Source organism: Panulirus ornatus, chromosome 10, assembly GCF_036320965.1.
Source record: "Panulirus ornatus isolate Po-2019 chromosome 10, ASM3632096v1, whole genome shotgun sequence".
In the NCBI taxonomy this organism is placed as follows: domain Eukaryota; kingdom Metazoa; phylum Arthropoda; class Malacostraca; order Decapoda; family Palinuridae; genus Panulirus; species Panulirus ornatus.
The window spans coordinates 33,139,495-33,167,005 of record NC_092233.1 but is presented as its reverse complement, the minus strand read 5'-3'; the positions used below and the strand labels follow the sequence as shown (position 1 = coordinate 33,167,005).

The 27,511-nt window shown below is 41.8% G+C and overlaps 1 protein-coding gene and 1 long non-coding RNA gene across 2 annotated transcripts in view; both read right to left on the bottom strand.

The window, feature by feature from the left end:
- LOC139750703 (uncharacterized) overlaps window positions 1–15,356 on the bottom strand; it is a 231,517-nt gene extending 216,161 nt beyond the window's left edge. The window contains exon 1 of the mRNA XM_071665380.1: window positions 15,259–15,356. The gene's annotated coding sequence lies outside the window, so the exon portion shown is untranslated. The remainder of the gene's footprint in view (window positions 1–15,258) is intronic.
- Window positions 1–27,511, bottom strand: part of LOC139750888 (uncharacterized) — a 330,261-nt gene that overhangs the window by 222,418 nt on the left and 80,332 nt on the right. The window lies entirely within an intron of this gene.

Genomic DNA, 27,511 nt, shown 5'->3' with positions numbered 1-27,511 from the left:
GAGGATTGGCGGAATGCGTGCATAGTGCCATTGTACAAAGGCAAAGGGGATAAGAGTGAGTGCTCAAATTACAGAGGTATAAGTTTGTTGAGTATTCCTGGTAAATTATATGGGAGGGTATTGATTGAGAGGGTGAAGGCATGTACAGAGCATCAGATTGGGGAAGAGCAGTGTGGTTTCAGAAGTGGTAGAGGATGTGTGGATCAGGTGTTTGCTTTGAAGAATGTATGTGAGAAATACTTAGAAAAGCAAATGGATTTGTATGTAGCATTTATGGATCTGGAGAAGGCATATGATAGAGTTGATAGAGATGCTCTGTGGAAGGTATTAAAAATATATGGTGTGGGAGGAAAGTTGTTAGAAGCAGTGAAAAGTTTTTATCGAGGATGTAAGGCATGTGTACGTGTAGGAAGAGAGGAAAGTGATTGGTTCTCAGTGAATGTAGGTTTGCGGCAGGGGTGTGTGATGTCTCCATGGTTGTTTAATTTGTTTATGGATGGGGTTGTTAGGGAGGTAAATGCAAGAGTTTTGGAAAGAGGGGCAAGTATGAAGTCTGTTGGGGATGAGAGAGCTTGGGAAGTGAGTCAGTTGTTGTTCGCTGATGATACAGCGCTGGTGGCTGATTCATGTGAGAAACTGCAGAAGCTGGTGACTGAGTTTGGAAAAGTGTGTGGAAGAAGAAAGTTAAGAGTAAATGTGAATAAGAGCAAGGTTATTAGGTACAGTAGGGTTGAGGGTCAAGTCAATTGGGAGGTGAGTTTGAATGGAGAAAAACTGGAGGAAGTGAAGTGTTTTAGATATCTGGGAGTGGATCTGGCAGCGGATGGAACCATGGAAGCGGAAGTGGATCATAGGGTGGGGGAGGGGGCGAAAATCCTGGGGGCCTTGAAGAATGTGTGGAAGTCGAGAACATTATCTCGGAAAGCAAAAATGGGTATGTTTGAAGGAATAGTGGTTCCAACAATGTTGTATGGTTGCGAGGCGTGGGCTATGGATAGAGTTGTGTGCAGGAGGATGGATGTGCTGGAAATGAGATGTTTGAGGACAATGTGTGGTGTGAGGTGGTTTGATCGAGTGAGTAACGTAAGGGTAAGAGAGATGTGTGGAAATAAAAAGAGCGTGGTTGAGAGAGCAGAAGAGGGTGTTTTGAAGTGGTTTGGGCACATGGAGAGGATGAGTGAGGAAAGATTGACCAAGAGGATATATGTGTCGGAGGTGGAGGGAACAAGGAGAAGAGGGAGACCAAATTGGAGGTGGAAAGATGGAGTGAAAAAGATTTTGTGTGATCGGGGCCTGAGCATGCAGGAGGGTGAAAGGAGGGCAAGGAATAGAGTGAATTGGAGCGATGTGGTATACCGGGGTTGACGTGCTGTCAGTGGATTGAATCAAGGCATGTGAAGCGTCTGGGGTAAACCATGGAAAGCTGTGTAGGTATGTATATTTGCTTGTGTGGACGTATGTATATACATGTGTATGGGGGGGGTTGGGCCATTTCTTTCGTCTGTTTCCTTGCGCTACCTCGCAAACGCGGGAGACAGCGACAAAGTATAATAAAAAAAAAAAATAAAATAATATATATATATATATATATATATATATATATATTTATTTATTTTTATTTTGCTTTGTCGCTGTCTCCCGCGTTTGCAAGGTAACGCAAGGAAACAGACAAAAGAAATGGCCCAACCCACACCCATACACAATGTATATACATACACATCCACACACACAAATATACATACCTATACATCTCAATGTACACATATATATACACACACAGACACATACATATATACCCATGCACACAATTCACACTGTCTGCCCCTATTCATCCCCATCGCCACCTCACCACACATGGAATACCATCCCCCTCCCCCCTCATGTGTGCGAGGTAGCACTAGGAAAAGACAACAAAGGCCCCATTCGTTCACACTCAGTCTCTAGTTATCATGCAATAATGCCCGAAACCACAGCTCCCTTTCCACATCCAGGCCCCACACAGCTTTCCATGGTTTACCCCAGACGCTTCACATGCCCTGATTCAATCTACTGACAGCACGTCAACCCCGGTATACCAAATCGATCCAATTCACTCTATTCCTTGCCCTCCTTTCACCCTCCTGCATGTTCAGGCCCCGATCACACAAAATCTTTTTCACTCCATCTTTCCACCTCCAATTTGGTCTCCCACTTCTCCTCGTTCCCTCCACCTCCAACACATATATCCTCTTGGTCAATCTTTCCTCACTCATTCTCTCCATGTGCCCAAACCATTTCAAAACACCCTCTTCTGCTCTCTCAACCACGCTCTTTTTATTTCCACACATCTCTCTTACCCTTACATTACTTACTCGATCAAACCACCTCACACCACACATTGTCCTCAAACATCTCATTTCCAGCACATCCATCCTCCTGCGCACAACTCTATCCATAGCCCACGCCTCACAACCATACAACATTGATGGAACCACCATTCCTTCAAACATACCCATTTTTGCTTTCCGAGATAATGTTCTCGACTTCCACACATTCTTCAAGGCTCCCAGGATTTTCGCCCCCTCCCCCACCCTATGATTCACTTCCGCTTCCATGGTTCCATCCGCTGCCAGATCCACTCCCAGATATCTAAAACACTTTACTTCCTCCAGTTTTTCTCCATTCAAACTTACCTCCCAATTGACTTGACCTTTCTCCATTCAAACTTACCTCCCAATTGACTTGACCCTCAACCCTACTGTACCTAATAACCTTGCTCTTATTCACACTTACTCTTAACTTTCTTCTTTCACACACTTTACCAAACTCAGTCACCAGCTTCTGCAGTTTCTCACATGAATCAGCCACCAGCGCTGTATCATCAGCGAACAACAACTGACTCACTTCCCAAGCTCTCTCATCCACAACGGACTTCATACTTGCCCCTCTTTCCAAAACTCTTCCATTCACCTCCCTAACAACCCCATCCATAAACAAATTAAACAACCATGGTGACATCACACGCCCCTGCCGCAAACCTACATTCACTGAGAACCAATCACTTTCCTCTATTCCTACACGTACACATGCCTTACATCCTCGATAAAAACTTTTCACTGCTTCTAACAACTTGCCTCCCACACCATATATTCTTAATACCTTCCACAGAGCATCTCTATCAACTCTATCATATGCCTTCTCCAGATCCATAAATGCTACATACAAATCCATTTGCTTTTCTAAGTAATTCTCACATACATTCTTCAAAGCAAACACCTGATCCACACATCCTCTACCACTTCTGAAACCACACTGCTCTTCCCCAATCTGATGCTCTGTACATGCCTTCACCCTCTCAATCAATACCCTCCCATATAATTTACCAGGAATACTCAACAAACTTATACCTCTGTAATTTGAGCACTCACTCTTATCCCCTTTGCCTTTGTACAACGGCACTATGCACACATTCCGCCAATCCTCAGGCACCTCACCATGAGTCATACATAAATTAAATAACCTTACCAACCAGTCAACAAGACAGTCACCCCCTTTTTTAATAAATTCCACTACAATACCATCCAAACCTGCTGCCTTGCCGGCTTTCATCTTCCGCAAAGCTTTTACTACCTCTTCTCTGTTTACCAAATCATTTTCCCTAACCCTCTCACTTTGCACACCACCTCAACCAAAACACCCTATATCTGTCACTCTATCATCAAACACGTTCAACAACCCTTCAAAATACTCACTCCATCTCCTTCTCACATCACCACTACTTGTTATCACCTCCCCATTTGCGCCCTTCACTGAAGTTCCCATTTGCTCCCTTGTCTTACGCACTTTATTTACCTCCTTCCAGAACATCTTTTTATTCTCAATAAAATTTAATGATACTCTCTCACCCCAACTCTCATTTGCCCTCTTTTTCACCTCTTGCACCTTTCTCTTGACCTCCTGTCTCTTTCTTTTATACATCTCCCACTCAATTGCATTTTTTCCCTGCAGAAATCGTCCAAATGCCTCTCTCTTCTCTTTCACTAATAATCTTACTTCTTCATCTCACCACTCACTACCCTTTCTAATCAACCCACCTCCCACTCTTCTCATGCCACAAGCATCTTTTGTGCAATCCATCACTGATTCCCTAAATACATTCCATTCCTCCCCCACTCCCCTTACTTCCATTGTTCTCACCTTTTTCCATTCTGTACTCAGTCTCTCCTGGTACTTCCTCACACAAGTCTCCTTCCCAAGCTCACTTACTCTCACCACCCTCTTCACCCCAACATTCACTCTTCTTTTCTGAAAACCCATACAAATCTTCACCTTAGCCTCCACAAGATAATGATCAGACATCCCTCCAGTTGCACCTCTCAGCACATTAACATCCAAAAGTCTCTCTTTCGCGCGCCTGTCAATAAACACATAATCCAATAACACTCTCTGGCCATCTCTCCTACTTACATACGTATACTGATGTATATCTAGCTATTTAAATAAGGTATTCCGAATCACCAGTCCTTTTTCAGCACATAAATCTACAAGCTCTTCACCATTTCTATTTACAACACTGAACACCCCATGTATACCATTTATTCCCTCAACTGCCACATTACTCATCTTTGCATTCAAATCACCCATCACTATAACCCGGTCTCGTGCATCAAAACCACTAACACACTCATTCAGCTGCTCCCAAAACACTTGCCTCTCATGATCTTTCTTCTCATGCCCAGGTGCATCTGTACCAATAATCACCCATCTCTCTCCATCAAACTTCAGTTTTACCCATATCAATTGAGAATTTACTTTCTTACATTCTATCACATACTCCCACAACTCCTGTTTCAGGAGTACTGCTACTCCTTCCCTTGCTCTTGTCGGTTGAGGGTCAAGTCAATTGGGAGGTGAGTTTGAATGGAGAAAAACTGGAGGAAGTGAAGTGTTTTAGATATCTGGGAGTGGATCTGGCAGCGGATGGAACCATGGAAGCGGAAGTGGATCATAGGGTGGGGGAGGGGGCGAAAATTCTGGGAGCCTTGAAGAATGTGTGGAAGTCGAGAACATTATCTCGGAAAGCAAAAATGAGTATGTTTGAAGGAATAGTGGTTCCAACAATGTTGTATGGTTGCGAGGCGTGGGCTATGGATAGAGTTGTGCGCAGGAGGATGGATGTGCTGGAAATGAGATGTTTGAGGACAATGTGTGGTGTGAGGTGGTTTGATCGAGTAAGTAACGTAAGGGTAAGAGAGATGTGTGGAAATAAAAAGAGCGTGGTTGAGAGAGCAGAAGAGGGTGTTTTGACATGGTTTGGGCAAATGGAGAGAACGAGTGAGGAAAGATTGACCAAGAGGATATATGTGTCGGAGGTGGAGGGAACGAGGAGAAGAGGGAGACCAAATTGGAGGTGGAAAGATGGAGTGAAAAAGATTTTGTGTGATCGGGGCCTGAACATGCAGGAGGGTGAAAGGAGGGCAAGGAATAGAGTGAATTGGAGCGATGTGGTATACCGGGGTTGACGTGCTGTCAGTGGATTGAATCGGGGCATGTGAAGCGTCTGGGGTAAACCATGGAAAGCTGTGTAGGTATGTATATTTTGCGTGTATATACATGTGTATGGGGGTGGGTTGGGCCATTTCTTTCGTCTGTTTCCTTGCGCTACCTCGCAAACGCGGGAGACAGCGACAAAGCAAAAAAAAAAAAAAAAAAAAAAATATACATATACATACATATACAGAGGCATATACATATATACACATGTACATATCCATACTTACTTGCCTTGTTATTACTTCCCCACTTTCCCCTTCACCGATGTTCCCATTTATTCTATCATCTTATGCACATTATTTACCTCATTCCAAAACATCTTTAAATTCTCCCTAAAGTTTAAAGATACTCTCACACCCTAACTCTCATTTGCCCTCTTTTTCAACCCTTCCATCTTTCTCTTGACCTCCTGCCACTTTCTTTTATACATCTCCCAGTCCTTTGTACTCCTTCCTTGCAAATATTGTCCAAACCCTCTTTTTTCTCTTTCACTAACAACTTTACTTCTTCATCCCACCACTCACTACCCTTTCTAATCTTACCACCTCCCACCTTTCTCATGCCATCAGTGTTTTCCTAAATACATCCCATTCCTCACCCACTCCCCTCACAGCATTTGCTCTCACCTTTTGCCATTCTACACTCAATCTCTCCTAATACTTCCTCACACAAGTCTCCTTTCCAAGCTCAATTACTCTCACCACTCTCTTCTCTCCAACATTCTTCTTTTTTGAAAAGCTCTACAAATCTTCACTTTCGCCTCTACAAGATACTGGTCAGATATCCCTCAAGCTGCCCCTCTCAGCACATTAACATCTAAAAGTCTCTCTTTTACACTCCTATAACTTAACACATAATCCAATAATGCCCTTTGACCATCTCTCCCACTCACATATGTACACTTATGTATCTCTCTCTTTTTAAACCAGGTACTCCCAATCACCAGTCTTTTTTCAGCACACAAATCCACAAGGTCTTCAACATTTCCATTTACAACACTGAATACCCCATGGGAAAGGGGTTGCAGAGATGGTATGAGACAGTAAGGCATGGTGGCTTTGTGGATGATACTGCGTTGTTTGTTGTGAGTGAAAAGGAGTTCAAGAAGGTTGTATGTTTTATGATGTATGTAATCATAGGCAAGTGAAGGCAAGTGCAAGTAAAAGTGAAGCAGTGGTGTTTGAAAGGAAACAATGAAAGTATAGACTCTCCAAAACCATATAGAGTAGAAGAAGAAAGTGTACTAAACTGTCTTTTGGATATGGGAGAGAAAGACTGGAAGAGGAGAGAGAATTAAATATTTAGGAGCTATCCTGAGTAAGTTTGATGATATGGAAGGAGAAATAGAAGAAAAAACAGAACAGGGGACAAGTGTCACTCGGTCCCTAAACAGAATAATGATGAGTTAAGGTATAATTATGGAAGTAATGGAGGATTAACGGACAACAGAGTTCTCCCAACCCTGACCTATGCAGCCAAAACATGAACATGGAATGAGTCACAGAGGTTAAGTATCTGGGCTGTGAAAAAGAGCTATTTGAGAGGAGCACATAAAATGACTAGATGGAATTAAGAAAGAAATGAGAGGGTGTATGAGAGATGGGGTATGGTAGCAAATGCAAAGTTAATGAATTGTGGAGTGGTAGGGTGGGTGAAACATAATACTTTGAGATTGTTAGGGTATGTGGAAAGAAAGTAAGATGGGGTGTTTACAAGAAGACTGTATGATAGTACAATCAATGGGCTTGGTGTGAGAGGAAGACCACCTGTGACATGGGGAAATTGAGTGGAAGAGTACTTGAGGGAGAGAAATGGTGGAAGAAAGCATGGAATAGTGTATGCAAGGGAGGCATGTATGGACAGGGATAAGAAGAGACTCTTTAGCCATGGCCACCCCCTTAATGGGAGTTCCCAGAGGGAACGGGCATCACATATATTGATAGATAGATTAAGAAACTTGCCATGAAGCAAGACTGAACTGACTCAAATCAACTACATCAGAGGAAAGGAAAAAGAGTGATGACTCAATAGAAACTAAAAAAACTATGAATGGAATGAAAAACATTTATAGCTCAAAGTTCTTTCAAGAGAATACAAACATTAACAGCTCACAGTTCTTTCAAGAAAATACAAACATTAACAGCTCCAAGTTCTTTCAAGAGAGTAACATTAACAGGTAATAATCCCATGATTTTCAAGAAACAAAGTAGTACAACAGAAATTATTTCTTATCACAGACAGTGAAGAACTCCCAGAAAAAACTACGAAGTGAAGTTAACTCACCCATATCAAACCAAATTAGGAAAAGCTGCAATAAACTAAATACTCACAGATATCAAAATCATTATAAAAGGAGACAAGTCTAGAAGTGAGCATAAAAAGCACCAACAGTTGCATACAAGTCTTGCTTATCTATACTGGGAGAGACCTAACTTCTGTAGATGAAGAGAAAGATCTGAGCATTTCAGTACCAAAAACTTTAAAAAGTCTTCTGCCACGAGATTGAAACAATTAAAAAGACTAATATGCTGCTGGGAATAATGAACTATCAATTCACGTATTCATACCCTGAAACACTAAACATTTCGTATAAAACTTATTAACAACCTACCTGGAGTATGGTACCCAGGCTTGGTCTCCTTACTTAAGGAAGGATATTAATAAGATTGAATGTGACACTAAACTAATTCTAGAACTAAGAGAATTTACATATGAAGAGACACAGATTAGATATGACAACACTACAAAACAGAAAGAAAAAAATTTTTAAGGATATTAAAGGATTGGAACAGATCAACAAGACATAATTCTTTGAAGAAGACAGGAATAATCTAAGAGGAAATATGCATATATTCTATAATATCTATTTATCATACTTTGACTGCTGCCTCCCGCACGTGAGGTATCGCAAGGAAACATGAAAGAATGGCCCAACCCACCCACATACACATGTATGTATATACACCCCCCCACACACACACACATATACATACCTATACACTTCAATGTATACATACATCTACATACACAGACATGTACATATATACACATGTACAAATCCATACATGCTGCCTTCATCCATTTCTGCCACCACCCCACCACACATGAAATGACAACCCCTCCCCCCGCATGTGCACGAGGTAGCACTAGGAAAAGACAACAAAGGCCACATTCGTTCACACTCAGTCTCTAGCTGTCATGTAATAATGCACCGAAACCACAGCTCCCTTTCCACATCCAGGCCTCACAAAACTTTCCATGGTTTACCCTAGACGCTTCACATGCCCTGGTTCAATCCATTGACAGCACGTCGACCCCGGTATACCACATCATTCCAATTCACTCTATTCCTTGCATGCCTTTCACCCTCCTGCATGTTCAGGCCCTGATCGTTCAAAATCTTTTTCACTCCATCCTTCCACCTCCAATTTGGTCTCCCACTTCTCCTCATTCCCTCCACCTCTGACACATATCCTCTTTGTCAATCTTTCCTCACTCATTCCCTCCATGTGACCAAACCATTTCAATATACCCTCTTCTGCTCTCTCAACCACACTCTCTTCATTACCACACATCTCTCTTACCCTTTCCTTACTTACTAAATCAAACCACCTTACACCATATATTGTCCTCAAACATCTGACTTCCAACACAACCATCCTCCTCCACACAACCCTATCTACTGCCCATGCCTCACAACCATATAACATTGTTGGAACTACAATTCATTAAAACATACCCATTTTTGCTCTCCAAAATAACATTCTCGCCTTCCACACATTCTTCAACGCTCCCAGAACCTTTGCCCCCTCCCCCACCGTGTGACTCACTTCTGCTTCCATGGTTCCATCCACTGCTAAATCCACTCCCAGATATATAAAACACTTCACTTCCTCCAGTTTTTCTCCATTGACTTGTCCCTAAACCCTACTGAACCTAATAACCTTGCACTTATTCACATTTACTCTCAGCTTTCTTCTTTTATACACTTTACCAAACTTAGTCAAAACTTCAGTAGTTTCTCACTCGAATCAGCCACCAGTGCTGTATCATCAGCGAACAACAACTGACTCACTTCCCAAGCCCTCTCATCCACAATAGACTGCATACTTGCCCCTCTCTTCAAAACTCCTGCATTCACCTCCCTAATAACCCCATCCATAAACAAATCAAACAACCATGGAGACATCACACACCCCTGCTGCAAACCGACATTCACTAGGAACCACTCACTTTCCTCTCTTCCTACTCGTACACATGCCTTACATTCTTGATAAAAACTTTTCACTGCTTCTAGCAACTTACCTCCCACACCGTATACTCTTAATACCTTCCACAAAGCATCTCTATCAACCCTATCATATGCCTTCTCCAGATCTACAAATGCTACATACAAATCCATCTGCTTTTCTAAGCATTTCTCACATTCTCCAAAGCAAACACCTGATCCACACATCCTCTACCACTTCTGAAACCACACTGCTCCTCCCAAATTTGATGCTCTGTACATGCCTTGATCGTCTTGATCAATACCCTCCCATATAATTTCCCATGAATACTCAAGAAATTTATGCATCTGAAATTTGAACACTCACATTTATCCCCTTTGCCTTTGTACAATGGCACTATACATGCATTTCGCCAATCCTGAGGCACTTCACCATAAACCATACATACATTGAATATCCTCATCAACCAGTCAACAACACAGTCACCCCTTTTTTAACAGATTCCACAGCAATACCATCCAAACCCACTACCTTGCTAGCTTTCATCTTCTGCAAAGCTTTCACTACCTCTTCTCTGTTTACCAAATGATTCTCCCTGACCCTCTCACTTCGCACACCACCTCGACCAAAACACCCTACATCTGCCACTCTATCATCAAACACATTTTATAAGTAGCAAAGTAATATAAATACTAATGAAACCTTCTTTCAGGGAACAGCGGATGACTGGAATCAGCTTTCGGATGACATAGGTGGCTCAAATAGTTAGCTCATTTAAAAAAGATATATCACTATAATGAGAAATCAAGATGAGGATTGTGATACACAAGAGATACATAAATGAGGCATGTAATAACACACCAACAGATGCAACTTAAGTCTTCTATATATCTACCGGTAAGTTATTTACCTATCATGAAAGGATATGAATTAATGCTCCAAATAATGTAGTGTGCCTAAAGTACATTTAGTATATATCTATTTATTCATTTTGCTTTGTCGCTGTCTCCCGCGTTAGCGAGGTAGCGCAAGGAAACAGACGAAAGAATGGCCCAACCCACATACATTTTTTCTTTTTTTTCTTTTTTTTTTTTGCTTTGTCGCTGTCTCCCGTGTTTGCGAGGTAGCGCAAGGAAACAGACGAAAGAAATGGCCCAACCCACCCCCATACACATGTATATACATACGTCCACACACGCAAATATACATACCTACACAGCTTTCCATGGTTTACCCCAGACGCTTCACATGCCCTGATTCAATCCACTGACAGCACGTCAACCCCGGTATACCACATCGATCCAATTCACTCTATTCCTTGCCCTCCTTTCACCGTCCTGCATGTTCAGGCCCCGATCACACAAAATCTTTTTCACCCCATCTTTCCACCTCCAATTTGGTCTCCCACTTCTCCTCGTTCCCTCCACCACCAACACATATATCCTCATGGTCAATCTTTCCTCACTCATTCTCTCCATGTGCCCAAACCATTTCAAAACACCCTCTTCTGCTCTCTCAACCACGCTCTTTTTATTTCAACACATTTCTCTTAACCTTACGTTACTCACTCGATCAAACCACCTCACACCACACATTGTCCTCAAACATCTCATTTCCAGCACATCCATCCTCCTGCTCACAACTCTATCCATAGCCCACGCCTCGCAACCATACAACATTGTTGGAACCACTATTCCTTCAAACATACCCATTTTTGCTTTCCGAGATAATGTTCTCGACTTCCACACATTCTTCAAGGCTCCCAGAATTTTCGCCCCCTCCCCCACCCTATGATCCACTTCCGCTTCCATGGTTCCATCCGCTGCCAGATCCACTCCCAGATATCTAAAACACTTTACTTCCTCCAGTTTTTCTCCATTCAAACTCACCTCCCAATTGACTTGACCCTCAACCCTACTGTACCTAATAACCTTCCTATTATTCACATTTACTCTTAACTTTCTTCTTTCACACACTTTACCAAACTCAGTCACCAGCTTTTGCAGTTTCTCACATGAATCAGCCACCAGCGCTGTATCATCAGCGAACAACAACTGACTCACTTCCCAAGCTCTCTCATCCACAACAGACTTCATACTTGTCCCTCTTTCCAAAACTCTTGCATTCACCTCCCTAACAACCCCATCCATAAACAAATTAAACAACCATGGAGACATCACACACCCCTGCCGCAAACCTACATTCACTGATAACCAATCACTTTCCTCTCTTCCTACACGTACACATGCCTTACATCCTCGATAAAAACTTTTCACTGCTTCTAACAACTTGCCTCCCACACCATATATTCTTAATACCTTCCACAGAGCATCTTTATCAACTCTATCATATGCCTTCTCCAGATCCATAAATGCTACATACAAATCCATTTGCTTTTCTAAGTATTTCTCACATACATTCTTCAAAGCAAACACCTGATCCACACATCCTCAACTACTTCTGAAACCACACTGCTCTTCCCCAATCTGATGCTCTGTACATGCCTTCACCCTCTCAATCAATACCCTCCCATATAATTTACCAGGAATACTCAACAAACTTATACCTCTGTAATTTGAGCACTCACTCTTATCCCCTTTGCCTTTGTACAATGGTACTATGCACGCATTCTGCCAATCCTCAGGCACCTCACCATGAGTCATACATACATTAAATAACCTTACCAACCAGTCAATAATACAGTCACCCCCCTTTTTTAATAAAATACATACACGTGTATATACATACAAGTCCACACACGCAAATATACATACCTATACATCTCAATGTACACATATATGTACACACACAGACATATACATATATACACATGTACATAATTCATACTTTCTGCCTTTATTTATTCCCATCGTCACCCCGCCACACATGAAATAACAGCCCCCTCCCCCCTCATGTGTGCGGGGTAGCGCTAGGAAAAGACAATAAAGGCCACATTCGTTCACACTCACTCTCTAGCTGTCATGTAATAATGCACCGAAACCACAGCTCTCCTTTCCACATCCAGGCCCCACAGAACGTTCCATGGTTTACCCCAGATGCTTCACATGCCCTGGTTCAATCCACTGACAGCACGTCGACCCCGGTATACCACATCGTTCTAATTCACTCTATTCCTTGCCCGCCTTTCACCCTCCTGCATGTTCAGGCCCCGATCACTCAAAATCTTTTTCACTCCATCTTTCCAACTCCAATTTGGTCTCCCACTTCTCCTTGTTCCCTCCACCTCTGACCCGTATATCCTCTTGGTCAATCTTTCCTCACTCATTCTCTCCATGTGACCAAACCATTTCAAAACACCCTCTTCTGCTCTCTCAAGCACACTCTTTTTATTTCCACACATATCTCTTGCCCTTACATTACTTACTCGATCAAACCACCTCACACCACATATTGTCCTCAAACATCTCGTTTCCAGCACATCCACCCTCCTACACACAACTCTATCCATAGCCCATGCCTCGCAGCCATACAACATTGTTGGAACCACTATTCCTTCAAACACACCCATTTTTGCTTTCCGACATAATGTTCTCGACTTCCACACATTCTTCAAGGCTGCCAGAATTTTCGCCCCCTCCCCCACCCTATGATTCACTTCCGCTTCCATGGTTCCATCTGCTGCCAGATCCACTCCCAGATATCTAAAACACTTTACTTCCTTCAGTTTTTCTCCATTCAAACTTACCTGCCAGTTGACTTGACCCTCAACCCTACTGTACTTAATAACCTTGCTCTTATTCACATTTACTCTTAACTTTCTTCTTTCACACACTTTACCAAATTCAGTCACCAGCTTCAGCAGTTTCTCACATGAATCAGTCATCAGCGCTGTATCATCAGCGAACAACAACTGACTTACTTCCCAAGCTCTCTCATCCACAACAGACTGCATACTTGCCCCTCTTTCCAAAACTCTTGCATTCACCTCCCTAACAACCCCAACCATAGGCAAATTAAGCAACCATGGAGACATCCCACACCCCTGCCGCAAACTGAGAACCAATCACTTTCCTCTCTTCCTACACATACACATGCCTTACATCCTAGATAAAAACTTTTCACTGCCTCTAACAACTTGCCTCCCACACCATATATTCTTAATACCTTCCACAGAGCATCTCTATCAACTCTATCATATGCCTTCTCCAGATCCATAAATGCTACATACAAATCCATTTGCTTTTCTAAGTATTTCTCACATACATTCTTCAAAGCAAACACCTGATCCGCACATCCTCTACCACTTCTGAAACCACACTGCTCTTCCCCAATCTGATGCTCTGTACATGCCTTCACCCTCTCAATCAATGCCCTCCCATATAATTTACCAGGAATACTCAACAAACTTATACCTCTGTAATTTGAGCACTCACTCTTATCCCCTTTGCCTTTGTACAATGGCACTATGCAAGCATTCCGCCAATCCTCAGGCACCTCACCATGAATCATACATACACTGAATAACCTTACCAACCAGTCAACAATACAGTCACCCCCTTTTTCAATAAATTCCACTGCAATACCATCCAAACCTGCTGCCTTGACGGCTTTCATCTTACGCAAAGCTTTTACTACCTCTTCTCTGTTTACCCTGGGGATAGGGGAGAAAGAATACTTCCCACGTATTCCCTGCGTGTCGTAGAAGGCGACTAAAAGGGGAGGGAGCGGGGGACTGGAAATCCTCCCATCTCGTTTCTTTTTAATTTTCCAAAAGGAACAGAGAAGGGGGCCAGGTGAGGATATTCCCTCAAAGGCCCAGTCCTCTGTTCTTAACGCTACCTCGCTAACGCGGAAAACGGCGAATAGTTTGAAAAAAAAAAATATATATATATATATATATACATATATATATATATATATATATATATATATATATATATATATATATATATATATATATATTTCATAAATACAGCTTCCTTTCTTATCCATATGTAATTTCTGTGGTGTCCGTAAACAAGAGTATTACAAAAATATGTAAATATACTCATGTATCAGCCAAGTAACAAATCCAATAAAGAGACCACTTATTTCCCTCTAAGACTTCATGACACTTCTAGTGCATCAACTGCATCCCTATAATTTTGATATTATCCACTGTTCACAAACGTCCAAACACTAATAATAATGCAAAGGTCAAAATAATAATCTTCCCTCCCAGTCAGTGTGCTGTTATATTCAACCGCTGCAACCAACCCCGCTCACGACCAAATGTTACGAAGACGACATTTTCGTTGAATATTTCAAAAATACTCCAACCAATCTGCTGCTGCTGCTAGTTAACCAAATGCCTGTTATCTTACATTAAATGATGAAATCAGTCTAACCCTATCCACTTGAAATTTCTACCACATTCAATATCCGGTTTCTATGATAAAACATGAAATTACCGCCGTTAGCACACACCAGCAAGCTTTACTCCCACTCTCCTATCGCTAAGACTATATAACTACCAGAATTATAGTTCACAACCTACTGATTTAACACAGAAGACAAGCAGAGACGAACAAGTGTCATTGCTCCTCCCCGTCCGATCTTTCGCACGTTTGTTTACCTCTGACGTCAACGCCCTCACCCTCTGGCGGAGGAAATGAAAATATGTCCGCCCAGATTTGAATGGATCACTATACCCCATTCAGTCATCACATGTATCAACTGACTTATATTTCTCTCTTGTGTCTCCCCTGATGATGTGATTATTACACGAAAGTGCACTTGGGAACTTATCGTGTTTCATTGTCCCCGTGGACTCATAGGAATATATTTATATATCTATTTTGCTTTGCCGCTGTCTCCCGTGTCAGCGAGGTAGCGCAAGGAAACAAACGAAAGAATGGTCCAACCCACCCTCATACACATATATATACATACACGTCCACACACGCAAATGAACATACCTATACATCTCAACGTATACATACATATATACACACACAGATATATACATATATAGACATGTACATAATTCATACAGGCTGCCTTTATTCATTCCCATCGCCACCCCGCCACACATGAAATAACAGCCCCCTCCCCCTGCATGTGTGCGAGGTAGCGCTAGGAAAAGACAACAAAGGCCACATTCGTTCACACTCAGTCTCTAGCTGTCATGTAATAATGCACCTAAACCACAGCTCCCTCTCCACATCCAGGCCCCACAGAACTTTCCATGGTTTGCCCCAGACGTTTCAAATGCCCTGGTTAAATCCATTGACAGCACGTCGACCACGGTATACCACATCGTTCCAATTCACTCTAATCTTTGCACGCCTTTCAGCCTCCTGCGTGTTCAGGCCCCGATCACTCAAAATCTTCTTCACTCCATCTTTCCACCTCCAATTTGGTATCCCACTTCTCCTCGTTCCCTCTACCTCTGACACATATATCCTCTTGGTCAATCTATCCTCACTCATTCTCTCCATTTGACGAAACCATTTCAAAACACCCTCTTCGGCGCTTTCAACCACACTCTTTTTATTACCACACATCTCTCTTCCCCTATTATTACTTACTCGACAAACTACTTCACACCAATAATTGTCCTCAAACATCTCATTTGCAGCACATCCACCCTCCTCCGCACAACTCTATGTATAGCCCACTCCTCGCAACCATTAAAACTTATTGGAACCACTATTCCTTCAAACATACCCATTTTTGCTTTCCGAGATAATGTTCTCGATTTCCAAACACTCTTCAACGCTCCCAGAACTTTCGCCCCCTCCTCCACCCTATGATTCACTTCCGCTTCCATGGTTCCATCCGCTGCCAGATCCATTCCCAGATATCTAAACCACTTCACTTCATCCACTTTTTCTCCATTCAAACTTACTTCCCAATTGACTTGACCCTCAACCCTACTGTACCTAATAGCCTTCCTATTATTCACACTTACTCTCAGCTTTCTTCTTTCACACACTTTACCAAACTCAGTCAGCCAGCTTCTGCAGTTTCTCACACGAATCAGCCACCAGCGCTGTATCATCAGCGAACAACAACTGACTCACTTCCCAAGCCCTCTCATCCACAACAGACTGCATACTTGCCTCTCTTTCCTAAAACTCTTGCATTCACCTACCTAACAACCACATCCATAAACAAATTAAACACCCATGGAGACATCACACTACCCCTGCCGCAAACCTACATTCATTGAGAACCAATCACTTTCCTCTCTTTCTACACGTACACATGCCTTACATCCTCGATAAAAACTTTTCACTGCTTCTAACAACTTGCCTCCCGCACCATATATTCTTAATACCTTCACCAGAGCATCTCTATTAACTCTATCATATGCCTTCTCCAGATCCATAGATGCTACATACAAATCCAGTGGCTTTTCTAAGTATTTCTCACATACATTTTTCAAAGCAAAAACCTGATTCACACATCCTCTACCGCTTCAAAAACCAAACTGCTCTTCCCCAATCTGATGCTCTGTACATGCCTTCACCTTCTCAATCAATACCCTCCCATATAATTTCCCAAGAATACTCAACAAACTTATACCTCTGTAATTTGAGCACTCACATTTATCCCCTTTGCCTTTGTACAATGGCACTATGCAAGCATTCCACCAATCCTCAGGCACCCCACCATGAGTCACACATGCATTAAATAACCTTACCAACCAGTCAACAATACAGTCACCCCCCATTTTAATAAGTTCCACTGCAATACCATCCAAACCCGCTGCCTTGCCGGCTTTCATCTTCCGCAAAGCTTTTACTACCTCTTCCCTGTTTACTAGATCATTTTCCCTAACCCTCTCACTTTGCACACCACCTCGACCAAGACACCCTATATCCGCTACTCTATCATCAAATATATTCACCAAACCTTCAAAATACTCACTCCATCTCCTTCTCACATCACCACTACTTGTTAACACCTCCCCATGAGCCCTCATCACTGAAGTTCCGATTGATTCCCTTGTCTTACGTACATTATTTACCTCCTTCCAAAACATCTTTCTATTCTCCCTAAAATTTAATGATACTCTCTCACCCCAACTCTCATTAGTCCTCTTTTTCACCTCTTGCACCTTTCTCTTGACCTCCTGCCTCTTTCTTTTGTACATCTCCCACTTATTTGCATTATTTCCCTACAAAAATCGTCCAAATGCCTCTCTCTTCTCTTTCACTAATAATCTTACTTCTTCATCCCACCACTCACTACCCTTTCTACTCTGCCCACCTCCCACGCTTCTCATGCCACAAGCATCTTTTGCGTAAGCCATCAGTGCTTCCCTAAATACATCCCATCCCTCCCCCACTCCCCTTATGTCCTTTGTTCTCACCCTTTTCTATTCTGTACACAGTCTCTCCTGGTACTTCCTCACATAAGTCTCCTTCCCAAGCTCACTTACTCTCACTACTCTCTTCACCCCAACATTCTCTCTTCTTTTCTGAAAACCTCTACACATCTTCACCTTCACCTCCACAAGATAATGATCAGACATCCCTCCAGTCGCACCTCTTAGCACATAAACATCCAAAAGTCTCTCTTTTGCGCGCCTATCAATTAACACGTAATCCAATAACGCTCTCTGGCCATCTCTCCTACTTACATATGTATACTTATGTATATCTCGCTTTTTAAACCAGGTATTTCCAATCACCAGTCCTTTTTCAGCACATAGATCTACAAGCTCTTCACCATTTCCATTTACAACACTGAACACCCCATGTACACCAATTATTCCCTCAACTGCCACATTACTCTCACCTTTGCATTCAAATCACCCATCACTATAACCCGGTCTCGTGCATCAAAACCACTAACACACTCACTCAGCTGCTCCCAAAACACTTGCCTCTCATGATCTTTCTTCTCATGCCCAGGTGCATATGCACTAATAATCACCCATCTCACTCCATCAACTTTCAGTTTTACCCATATCAATCTAGAGTTTACTTTCTTACACTCTATCACATACTCCCACCACTCCTGTGTCAGGAGTAGTGCTACTCCTTCCCTTCCTCTAGTCCTCTCACTAATCCCTGACTTTACTCCCAAGACATTCCCAAACCACTCTTCCCCTTTACCCTTGAGCTTCGTTTCACTCAGAGCCAAAACATCCAGGTTCCTTTCCTCAAACATACTACCTATCTCTCCTTTTTCTCATCTTGGTTACATCCACACACATTTAGACACCCCAATCTGAGCCTTCGAGGAGGATGAGCACTCCTCGCGTGACTCCTTCTTCTGTTTCCCCTTTTAGAAAGTTAAAATACAAGGAGGGGAGGGTTTCTAGCCACCTGCTCCCGTCCCCTTTAGTCGCCTTTTGCGACACGTGAGGAATGTGTGGGAAGTAATCTTTCTCCTCTATCCCCAAGGATATATATATATATATATATATATATATATATATATATATATATATATATATATATATATATATATATATATATATAAATATATATATATATATATATATATATATATATATATATATATATATATATATATATATATATATATATATATATATATATATATATTAAAAAAAAAGGGGGTGACTGTATTGTTGACTGGTTGGTAAGGTTATTTAATGTATGTATGACTCATGGTGAGGTGCCTGAGGATTGGCGGAATGCGTGCATAGTACCATTGTACAAAGGCAAAGGGGATAAGAGTGAGTGCTCAAATTACAGAGGTATAAGTTTGTTGAGTATTCCTGGTAAATTATATGGGAGGGTATTGATTGAGAGGGTGAAGGCATGTACAGAGCATCAGATCGGGGAAGAGCAGTGTGGTTTCACAAGTGGTAGAGGATGTGTGGATCAGGTGTTTGCTTTGAAGAATGTATGTGAGAAATACTTAGAAAAGCAAATGGATTTGTATGTAGCATTTATGGATCTGGAGAAGGCATATGATAGAGTTGATAGAGATGCTCTGTGGAAGGTATTAAGAATATATGGTGTGGGAGGAAAGTTGTTAGAAGCAGTGAAAAGTTTTTATCGAGGATGTAAGGCATGTGTACGTGTAGGAAGAGAGGAAAGTGATTAGTTCTCAGTGAATGTAGGTTTGCGGCAGGGGTGTGTGATGTCTCCATGGTTGTTTAATTTGTTTATGGATGGGGTTGTTAGGGAGGTAAATGCAAGAGTTTTGGAAAGAGGGGCAAGTATGAAGTCTGTTGGGGATGAGAGAGCTTGGGAAGTGAGTTAGTTGTTGTTCGCTGATGATACAGCGCTGGTGGCTGATTCATGTGAGAAACTGCAGAAGCTGGTGACTGAGTTTGGTAAAGTGTGTGGAAGAAGAAAGTTAAGAGTAAATGTGAATAAGAGCAAGGTTATTAGGTACAGTAGGGTTGAGGGTCAAGTCAATTGGGAGGTGAGTTTGAATGGAGAAAAACTGGAGGAAGTGAAGTGTTTTAGATATCTGGGAGTGGATCTGGCAGCGGATGGGACCATGGAAGCAGAAGTGGATCATAGGGTGGGGGAGGGGGCGAAAATTCTGGGGGCCTTGAAGAATGTGTGGAAGTCGAGAACATTATCTCGGAAAGCAAAAATGGGTATGTTTGAAGGAATAGTGGTTCCAACAATGTTGTATGGTTGCGAGGCGTGGGCTATGGATAGAGTTGTGCGCAGGAGGATTGATGTGCTGGAAATGAGATGTTTGAGGACAATGTGTGGTGTGAGGTGGTTTGATCGAGTGAGTAACGTAAGGGTAAGAGAGATGTGTGGAAATAAAAAGAGCGTGGTTGAGAGAGCAGAAGAGGGTGTTTTGAAGTGGTTTGGGCACATGGAGAGAATGAGTGAGGAAAGATTGACCAAGAGGATATATGTGTCGGAGGTGGAGGGAACGAGGAGAAGAGGGAGACCAAATTGGAGGTGGAAAGATGGAGTGAAAAAGATTTTGTGTGATCGGGACCTGAACATGCAGGAGGGTGAAAGGAGGGCAAGGAATAGAGTGAATTGGAGCGATGTGGTATACCGGGGTTGACGTGCTGTCAGTGGATTGAATCAAGGCATGTGAATCGTCTGGGGTAAACCATGGAAAGCTGTGTAGGTATGTATATTTGCGTGTGTGGACGTATGTATATACATGTGTATGGGGGTGGGTTGGGCCATTTCTTTCGTCTGTTTCCTTGCGCTACCTCGCAAACGCGGGAGACAGCGACAAAGTATAATAAATATAAATATAAATATACATATATATATATATATATATATATATATATATATATATATATATATATATATATATATATATATATATATATATATGGATTTGTATGTAGCATTTATGGATCTGGTGAAGGCATATGATAGAGTTGATAGAGATGCTCTGTGGAAGGTATTAAGAATGTAAGGTGTGGGAGGCAAGTTGTTAGAAGCAGTGAAAAGTTTTTAACGAGGATGTAAGACATATGTATGTGTAGGAAGAGAGGAAAGTGATTGGTTCTCAGTGAATGTAGGTTTGCGTTAGGGGTGTGTGATGTCTCCATGGATGTTTAATTTGTTTATGGATGGGGTTGTAAGGGAGGTGAATGCAAGAGTTTTGGAAAGAGGGGCAAGTATGCAGTCTGTTATGGATGAGAGAGCTTGGGAAGTGAGTCAGTTGTTGTTCGCTGATAGTACAGCGCTGGTGGCTGATTCGTGTGCGAAATTGCAGAAACTGGCGACTGAGTTTGGTAAAGTGTGTGAAAGAAGAAAGCTGAGAGTAAATGTGAATAAGAGCCAAGGTTATTAGGTACAGTAGGGTTGAGGGACAAGTCAATTGGGAGGTAAGTTTGAATGTAGAAAAAGTGGAGGAAGTGAAGTGTTTTAGATATCTGGGAGTGGATCTGGCAGCGGATGGAACCATGGAAGCGGAAGTGGATCATAGGGTGGGGGAGGGGGCAAAAGTTCTGGGAGCGTTGAAGAATGTGTGGCAGCCGAGAACATTATCTCCAAAAGCAAAAATGGGTATGTTTGAAGGAATAGTGGTTCCAACAATGTTATATGGTTGCGAGGCGTGGGCTATAGACAGAGTTGTGCGTAGGAGGGTGGATGTGCTGGAAATGAGATGTTTGAAGATAATATGTGGTGTGAGGTGGTTTGATCGAGTAAGTAATAATAGAGTAAGAGAGATATGTGGTAGTAAAAAGAGTGTGGTTGAAAGAGCCGAAGAGGGTGTTTTGAAATGGTTTGGTCACATGGAGAGAATGAGTGAGGAAAGATTGACGAAGAGGATATATGTGTCAGAGGTGGAGGGAACGAGAAGTGGGAGACCAAATTGGAGGTGGAAAGATGGAGCGAAAAAGATTTTGAGTGATCGGGGCCTGAACATGCAGGAGGGTGAAAGGCGTGCAAGGAATAGAGTGAATTGGAACGATGTGGTATACCGGGGTGGACGTGCTGTCAATGGATTTAACCAGGGCATGTGAAGCGTCTGGGGTAAACCATGAAAAGTTTTGTGGGGCCTGGATGTGGAAAGGGAGCTGTGATTTCGGTGCATTATTACATGACAGCTAGAGACTGAGTGTAAACGAATGTGGCCTTTGCTGTCTTTTCCTAGCGCTATCTCGTACACATGGGGCATGTGTAGGTAGCGGGGCGGCGATGGGAATGAATAAAGGCAGACAGTATGAATTATGTACATGTGTATATATGTATATGTCTGTGTGTGTATATGTATGTGTACGTTGAGATGTATAGGTAAGTATATTTGCGTGTGTGGACGTGTATGTATATACACATGTATGTGAGTGGGTTGGGCCATTCTTTCGTCTGTTTCCTTGCGCTACCTCGCTAACGCGGGAGACAGCGACAAAGCAAAATAAAATAATAAATAAATAAAATATATATATATATATATATATATATATATATATATATATATATATATATATATATATATATATATGTATATATATATATATATATTTATATATATATATATATATATATATATATATATATATATATATATATATATATATATATATATATATATATTTTTTTTTTTTTTTTTTTTTTCCTTTATTTTTTTTTCATACTATTCGGCACTTCCCGCATTAGCGAGGTAGCGTTAAGAAAAGAGGACTGGGCCTTTGAGGGAATATCCTCACATGGCCCCCTTCTCTGCTCATTCTTTTGGAAAATCTAAAAAAAAAAAAAAATGAGAGGGGAGGATTTCCAGCCCCCGCTCTCTTCCCTTTTAGTCGCCTTCTACTACACGCAGGGAATACGTGGGAAGTATTCTTTCTCCCCTATCCCCAGGGATATATATATATATATATATATATATATATATATATATATATATATATATATATATATATATTTTTTTTTTTTTTTTTATTTTGCTTTGTCGCTGTCTCCCGCGTTTGCGAGGTAGCGCAAGGAAACAGACGAAAGAAATGGCCCAACCCATCCCCATACACAATGTATACACACACACACACGTCCACACACGCAAATATACACCTCTATACATCTCAATGTACACATATATATACATACACAGACACATACATATATACCCATGCACACAATTCACACTGTCTGCCCCCATTCACTCCCATCGCCACCTCGCCACACATGGAATACCATCCCCCTCCCCCCTCATGTGTGCGAGGTAGCACTAGGAAAAGACAACAAAGGCCCCATTCGTTCATACTCAGTCTCTAGCTGCCACGCAATAATGCCCGAAACCACAGCTCCCTTTCCACATTCAGGCCCCACACAACTTTCCATGGTTTACCCCAGACGCTTCACATGCCCTGATTCAATCCACTGACAACACGTCAACCCCGGTATACCACATCGATCCAATTCACTCTATTCCTTGCCCTCCTTTCACTCTCCTGCATGTTCAGGCCCCGATCACACAAAATCTTTTTCACTCCATCTTTCCACCTCCAATTTGGTCTCCCACTTCTCCTCGTTCCCTCTACCTCCGACACATATATCCTCTTGGTCAATCTTTCCTCACTCATTCTCTCCATGTGACCAAACCATTTCAAAACACCCTCTTCTGCTCTCTCAACCACGCTCTTTTTATTTCCACACATCTCTCTTACCCTTACATTACTTATCCGATCAAACCACCTCACACCACACATTGTCCTCAAACATCTCATTTCCAGCACATCCACCCTCCTGCGCACAACTCTATCCATAGCCCACGCCTTGCAACCATACAAAATTGTTGGAACCACTATTCCTTCAAACATACCCATTTTTGCTTTCCGAGATAATGTTCTCGACTTCCACACATTCTTCAAGGCTCCCAGGATTTTCGCGCCCTCCCCCACCCTATGATCCACTTCCGCTTCCATGGTTCCATCCGCTGCCAGATCCACTCCCAGATATCTAAAACACTTTACTTCCTCCAGTTTTTCTCCATTCAAACTAACCTCCCAATTGACTTGACCCTCAACCCTACTGTACCTAATAACCTTGCTCTTATTCACATTTACTCTTAACTTTCTTCTTTCACACACTTTACCAAACTCAGTCACCAGCTTCTGCAGTTTCTCACATGAATCAGCCACCAGCGCTGTATCATCAACGAACAACAACTGACTCACTTCCCAAGCTCTCTCATCCACAACAGACTTCATACTTGCCCCTCTTTCCAAAACTCTTGCATTCACCTCCCTAACAACCCCATCCATAAACAAATTAAACAACCATGGAGACATCACACACCCCTGCCGCAAACCTACATTCACTGAGAACCAATCACTTTCCTCTCTTCCTACACGTACACATGCCTTACATCCTTGATAAAAACTTTTCACTGCAGGGAAAAAATGCAATTGAGTGGGAGATGTATAAAAGAAAGACAGGAGGTCAAGAGAAAGGTGCAAGAGGTGAAAGAGAGGGCAAATGAGAGTTGGGGTGAGAGAGTATCATTAAATTTTAGGGAGAATAAAAAGATGTTCTGGAAGGAGGTAAATAAAGTGCGTAAGATAAGGGAGCAAATGGGAACTTGAGTGAAGGGCGCAAATGGGGAGGTGATAACAAGTAGTGGTGATGTGAGAAGGAGATGGAGTGAGTATTTTGAAGGTTTGTTGAAAGTGTTTGATGACAGAGTGGCAGATATAGGGTGTTTTGGACGAGGTGGTGTGCAAAGTGAGAGGGTTAGGGAAAATGATTTGGTAAACAGAAGATGCAGTAAAAGCTTTGCGGAAGATGAAAGCCGGCAAGGCAGCAGGTTTGGATGGTATTGCAGTGGAATTTTTTAAAAAGGGGGTGACTGTATTTTTGACTGGTTGGTAAGGTTATTTGATGTATGTATGACTCATGGTGAGGTGCCTGAGGATTGGCGGAATGCCTGCATAGTGCCATTGTACAAAGGCAAAGGGGATAAGAGTGAGTGCTCAAATTACAGAGGTATAAGTTTGTTGAGTATTCCTGGTAAATTATATGGGAGGGCATTGATTGAGAGGGTGAAGGCATGTACAGAGCATCAGATTGGGGAAGAGCAGTGTGGTTTCACAAGTGGTAGAGGATGTGTGGATCAGGTGTTTGCTTTGAAGAATGTATGTGAGAAATACTTAGAAAAGCAAATGGATTTGTATGTAGCATTTATGGATCTGGAGAAGGCATATGATAGAGTTGATAGAGATGCTCTGTGGAAGGTATTAAGAATATATGGTGTGGGAGGCAAGTTGTTAGAAGCAGTGAAAAGTTTTTATCGAGGATGTAAGGCATGTGTACGTGTAGGAAGAGAGGAAAGTGATTGGTTCTCAGTGAATGTAGGTTTGCGGCAGGGGTGTGTGATGTCTCCATGGTTGTTTAATTTGTTTATGGATATGGTTGTTAGGGAGGTGAATGCAAGAGTTTTGGAAAGAGGGACAAGTATGAAGTCTGTTGGGAATGAGAGAGCTTGGGAAGTGAGTCAGTTGTTGTTCGCTGATGATACAGCGCTGGTGGTTGATTCAAGTGAGAAACTGCAGGAGCTGGTGACTGAGTTTGGTAAAGTGTGTGAAAGAAGAAAGTTAAGAGTAAATGTGAATAAGAGCAAGGTTATTAGGTACAGTAGGGTTGAGGGTCAAGTCAATTGGGAGGTAAGTTTGAATGGAGAAAAACTGGAGGAAGTAAAGTGTTTTAGATATCTGGGAGTGGATCTGGCAGCGTATGGGACCATGGAAGCGGAAGTGGATCATAGGGTGGGGGAGGGGGCGAAAATTCTGGGAGCCTTGAAGAATGTGTGGAAGTCGAGAACATTATCTCGGAAAGCAAAAATGGGTATGTTTGAAGGAATAGTGGTTCCAACAATGTTGTATGGTTGCGAGGCGTGGGCTATGGATAGAGTTGTGCGGAGGAGGATTGATGTGCTGGAAATGAGATGTTTGAGGACAATGTGTGGTGTGAGGTGGTTTGATCGAGTAAGTGACGTAAGGGTAAGAGAGATGTGTGGAAATAAAAAGAGCGTGGTTGAGAGAGCAGAAGAGGGTGTTTTGAAATGGTTTGGGCACATGGAGAGAATGAGTGAGGAAAGATTGACCAAGAGGATATATGTGTCGGAGGTGGAGGGAACGAGAAGTGGGAGACCAAATTGGAGGTGGAAAGATGGAGTGAAAAAGATTTTGTGTGATCGGGGCCTGAACATGCAGGAGGGTGAAAGGAGGGCAAGGAATAGAGTGAATTGGATCGATGTGGTATACCGGGGTTGACGTGCTGTCAGTGGATTGAATCAGGGCATGTGAAGCGTCTGGGGTAAACCATGGAAAGCTGTGTAGGTATGTATATTTGCGTGTGTGGACGTATGTATATACATGTGTATGGGGGTGGGTTGGGCCATTTCTTTCGTCTGTCTCCTTGCGCTACCTCGCAAACGCGGGAGACAGCGACAAAGAAAAAAAAAAAAAAAAAAAAAAATATATATATATATATATATATATATATATATATATATATATATTTCATTGATAGATCTCTTAAGTTAGGAAAGAAATCATTTTATAGCGTTGAGCCCAAACCTCCCACTGACACCAAGAATCTTTTAGTTCTCCCTTTTAATAATAATTTCACTTTACTCTCCATGTTGCTTAAATCCTTTAATATAAATGTAGCCTTTATCAAAAATAATACTATAAAGAATATCTAAGTCAGGAATTCACCAGAAAATTTTCTTGGATACATCTCTTATGTGCCTTGTGGAAATTGTGATAAATCTTTATGTTGGTCGGACTGGTAAGGATCTTTCTGTTAGACGTAAGCAACATAAATATAGTATAAGAACGGGACAAGAATCAATGCCTTGTTTAATCACTTCAAAAACTATGATCATTATACTGACTTGAGTAATGCCATCTCAGTTATTAACTCTAAATCCATTACCAAGAGAAATATCATTGAATCTTCTATTATTAAATATACAAAGAATTATAGTCTTAATATAAATGATGGTCTAAACAAATTAGATAACTTTATTGTTGATAGAATTTGTAAAATGATAAGTTTATGAACGCTCGTTGTACGTTTTGGACAATGACATGTTTACCAAATGCGTCCTCGCTTCGTCTCTTCGATGTATATCAACTGACTTATATTTCTCTCTCGTGTCTCCCCTGATGATGTGATTATTACACGAAAGTGCATGTGGGAACTTATCGTGCTTCATTTTCCCCGTGGACTCATAGGAATATATATATATATATATATATATATATATATATATATATATATATATATATTTGAAAGCCGTTTCCCGCGTCAGCGAGGTAGCGCTAGGAGACAAACGAAGAACCCATCCACTCACATACACATATATTTACATAACGCCCA